Raw genomic sequence first — 4,593 nt, forward strand, 5'->3', positions numbered from 1 at the left:
CTCTAAAACCTCCAACAACTGGTCTCCTCAGGTCCACTAAAACCTCCAACAACTGGTCTCCTCTGGTCCTCTAAAGCCTCCAACAACTGGTCTCCTCAGGTCCTCTAAAGCCTCTAACAACTGGTCTCCTGAGGTCTTCAGGGTCCATCATGATTAAAATACAGGCTTTATGAGATTTGTGAACCATCGCCTTCTCTAAATGTAATAAATTCTCTAAATGTAATTTCTTTGCTTCGGTGACAATAAAGCTGATTCTGAAGTTTTTTGTTTTTTTTCCACACGTCCCAACTTTTCCAGAATCTGTTTTTTTTTTTTTTTGTTGTTGGTCTAAGTTCGGTCTTTTCTTCAGAGGTCATTGTGGAAGGTCAAAGTTCACCATGAATCAGCTCTTCAGCACAATATGCTCCTTCTGCTCAAGGTGACCTTCAGCGTTCAGCTTCCTGTCAATAAATGTCCTTTAGGTCCAACCAGGTGAGGACGAGTCGGACAGAAATGTTTCCCGGTGTTTTTGGCTGTATTCTGGAATCAGTGATTAGATTCGGCTGATATGAGTCTCCAGCTCTTCAGCTGTTATTAGTGTTTATCCCTCAGGGAGGTTCGGTCCAGTTTCCATCCCCGGCTGCTCCTCTTCACATCTGTGTTTACTTGAACGCAACAACGACTTTTTTATGGGGCGCAGTGATTCATGCGCTCCTCTTCAGCATCTCGAAGTTAAACGTGTTTCCTCTCAGCTCTTCACCCGAGCTAAAATTAATCTGATCTAAGGTTTTATTTTTACCACACGCCGCTCGTTTGATCCGTTTCATTAACAACAAACAAAACATGTAGGAAGTGTTGGGTCTTACCTGGCAGGTCTGAGCAGAGCTGGTTGTTGAGGACAAAATGTGAGACATGCAGCGCTCTCTGAGGCTGAAAACACTCTGAGGAGGAGGAGGGAGAGGATGAAGAGGCAGGACATCCCAGCTCAGAGTTGGAACCAAATTTGTGTCTGCTGGATCATCCGAACAGAACTCGAGTCCTAAAACCTGATTTTTATAAAGATTTCTTTGCTCGTCTGGTTCAGGAGATGTTTCACAAAGTAAATCTGACCAAGTTTGAACCCATTCAAGTCCAGAATTTTTCATCTACTTCACTTTTAATGGAAGTGAACGGTAAAAAATATCCAACTTTGCGAATCTAAGCTTTGATTTAAAACAGTTTTTAAACTTAAAGCCGTTCATCAAACCCTTTTATCCAACAAAAGAATCATTAAAGTCTGATCAAAAAGACATTTTTGCAGAACTTCTTATTTGTTCCTGGATTTCTTCATTTTATTTTTGTGACTTTGTATCCCCCGCCGCCGAAGTTTTCTCAATTCATTCGTTGATTTAGTAAAAGTCAAACCAATCCAAGATGGCCGCCACAGTCAACTGACCCTGAACAAAAAAAATCTGATATAATTTGCTGAACCTTGGTGTGGTAGGAGCTGAAAGTGATCTCCAACACATTCGGATCTTACAGATGCAGCGGGATCGACCGCGGAGATGTCTGTTAGTAAAATATTCTTTGAACCACAGGATGAGTTTAATAAAACTTGCAGGAAAGATTCACCGGATGGATCTCTTCAAGATGGCCGCCTCAGTCAACTGACCCAACAGCCCTGTCCTGGTGGAACGGACGGGTCATGGTATTTGGCGCGCCAGCCGGACAGGGTCTCACGTCCCAACCGGACCTCTTTATTGTCTTCACCATTCCCTCCTGTGGACACGGAGTGCCCGCCTGGTTCTGAACAGCTGACGTCTAAATATACGGTCTGACAACGAGACATCCGGGACAGACGTTATCTTCTTACATCCATCACTCAGTTTTACACACGGACCTTTATTTATTTGATTCTTTTCAAGAGATCCGAACCGTTGGTGCTGTTTCAGGGTGGATGTGCGTGTTCCCTCGCTGAGGGGGGAACGTCTGGAAAAAGTAAAAATAACCGCCGTGATGTGGCCCAAGAAACATCCCAGCTGCCTTTTATGGAGACGACCGGGTTTGGCCGTTCTGAGAAGTTTTGTAAAGTTGATTTTTTTATTGATCCAGGTTCGTTGACTGAGAACAACGACCTGGACCAGAGGCTGAGAAACAAACAACACAAACAAAAAGATCCAGATTTACAGGAAACACATACAGTACACTCAAACAAGCTGTAAATAAAACAAGAGTACCGCGTACGGCACGATACACGCCCGTCAACAAACAGCAATCTAAAATCAAAGGCCTGCTTTAACATATGACCCTGATTTGTGACCTTGACCTTGAGAGTGATGGAAATTGTATGCGGTGATGCATATGTGCACGATGTTTCATGACTTGGATCAGAAGGTTTGTGCGGACGAAGAGAAAGTTTACAGACCATACTAGAACACGTCCCGCCTGAAGTATACTTTTATCAGAATTATACATAATCTTACTGAAATATGTGATTATTTGTATTTATCTTTCCTAGCATAGCGTCGTGTGTTAAAACAAGGCGGACTGTTTGTTACGGGGTTTTGTCTACAATTCCCAACAGACACGCACCTTCCACTTTGAACACGAGATCGTGCGACATCATTGGTTGACAGCTGGTCACATGATCTAGTATAGGGACTTCTCATACGTCGGCGGTGGCGACTACTTCCGGGAGGTGTGGCCAGTTCTGAAGAAAGGCGGGAGTTTAACCGACGCTCGGTGCCATTACTGTAACCTCGTGGCGGTGACAGAATGACCCAGCCCTGTAGTGATTTTGTAACTTTTATGTGTAATTTAACGTAAACCTTCGGAGATTCAAGACTTCCAGACCATTAGAACACAGGAAATATGTCTTTCACGCCTTTTGACGGGTGAATAAAACTGCAACACGGTACTTTCTGTACATAAACCAGGACAGGCAGGTAGTTTAAACGCAGCTACACTGAACAGAAACGTAGGTTACGAATTGTAACCACAGGTTCAGACTGTGCCGTTCGGACACATCCCGTCCGCTAACATCTTTTTCTGTTCTTGTTTTTCTTTTTCATGTGTTGCTTCGCTGGCTGAATAAAATGGGGAGTAGAACGACGTGTCCGTAGTCGATTCATACAGACGGAGGTGGGGCCCACACAGTGGGTGGGCGTGGTCTAGATATTTTCAGTGTTGGCGCACTGCGCGGGGGTTAAACCCACTAGTGGGCGTGGCTTAAAGGGCTGCACCCACAATGAAATAGAGCTAGCGTTCGTGCAGAATTACTGAAGTTGGATGTATGAAAAAAGTGCCGACCTCAGATGTGGAGAACAGTCATTTTCATTGGAACACCAATGAATTCTTATTTAACTTTGAGGAGCGCTGTGTTGATATGAAGGTCAGTGAGTGAACTGTCCAACCAGATACTTGTAGAAACTGACAAGTTGCCATGTTGGGTGATAATATTAGACTTACATGACGTTGAAGGTAAATTAAGATTAAAGTCATTAATCTAGTTTTATCCATATTTGGAGAGCATAAAAGCATATTGAAGATTGTTGAAACTGTGCTGGAAGAAGAGGTGGGCTTGATGTATACAGGAGGGTATCATCAGCATCCAAGTGGGTTTGAGAATATGAGCGGCACTTTAAACAACGTTAAATAACGTTGGAGCTGGAACGTGTGAATGGATCAGTGGGGAAAGGAGCAGAATTGTTGGTTTGAACAGTAAACCAGCTTTCTGTGTGCCGTTTTCTTGTGAATTCAATGGAAACTGGATGAAAGGTGATACCGATTAGAGAAACATGTTTATGGAATAAACTACCAGAATTTATCTGAGAAGGTGACAGTTATTCTATTTTTAAAAACAATTTTTAAATTTGTCCTAAAGGAAATCAATCATGTATTCATTAATTCATGTTCCTCTTTTTAGTATTTTACCTCGTTTCATAATGTAGCTTGATTTTATTCTGTTTTATGTCACTACCTTTACTTCCAAAATCTAGTAAAAAAAGTTTATCCAAGTTTAATGCAATTTCCAGAGTCATTTTTCAACAAAGGCAACTGGAGATGTAAACCCTGTGGTTATCTTCAGCATCAGACGATGGAGAAGAAAATGGACGTTAGATTTCATGTTTTAGGAAGAATAACAATAATGCAAGGAAATTTAATTCAAAATGGCTGCCAGAGCTATCCGAGCTCAGAGCAGGTGGTGAGGAAGACTCTCAGCGACCAACACATGAACTTCAACTCTTTATCTGTAACATTATAAAAGTTAGAGCCATTTCTGAACTGATTCTTCATCTCTGTTTGATCCATGATGAGTTCCCATCTGAAGATGAAACATAAGAGCTGACGGTAGCTTTCCGGTGACGATAAACTAAAAGTCTGGAAGCATCTCAAACCAAACATCTTCAGCCTCACAGCTCGCTCAGCTGAAAAACACATTCCAGCAGGAAAATAGTTTTCCTTATCTTTTCTTTTTTCTGACTCGGGAGGGTTTCAGCTCTGCAGCCTTACAAGGTGAAATACCTCAATGCGTCAACTTGGACTGGAAGGAGAGGAAGAACCGGAGAGAAACAACAGGAGAAAATTGGAGAGAAACAACCAGAGAGAAACAACCAGAGAGAAACAACCAGAGAG

At 42.4% G+C, this 4,593-nt stretch overlaps 1 protein-coding gene across 1 annotated transcript in view; it reads right to left on the minus strand.

Annotated features, from left to right (window-relative positions):
* Nucleotides 1-922, minus strand: part of pln (phospholamban) — a 9,663-nt gene extending 8,741 nt beyond the window's left edge. Inside the window, exon 1 of the mRNA XM_037696352.1 lies at nt 846-922. The gene's annotated coding sequence lies outside the window, so the exon portion shown is untranslated. The remainder of the gene's footprint in view (nt 1-845) is intronic.
* Nucleotides 923-4,593: the final 3,671 nt, after the last annotated feature.

This window comes from Nematolebias whitei, chromosome 23 (assembly GCF_014905685.2).
Source record: "Nematolebias whitei isolate Nwh7 chromosome 23, NemWhi1, whole genome shotgun sequence".
Taxonomy (NCBI): Eukaryota; Metazoa; Chordata; class Actinopteri; order Cyprinodontiformes; family Rivulidae; genus Nematolebias; species Nematolebias whitei.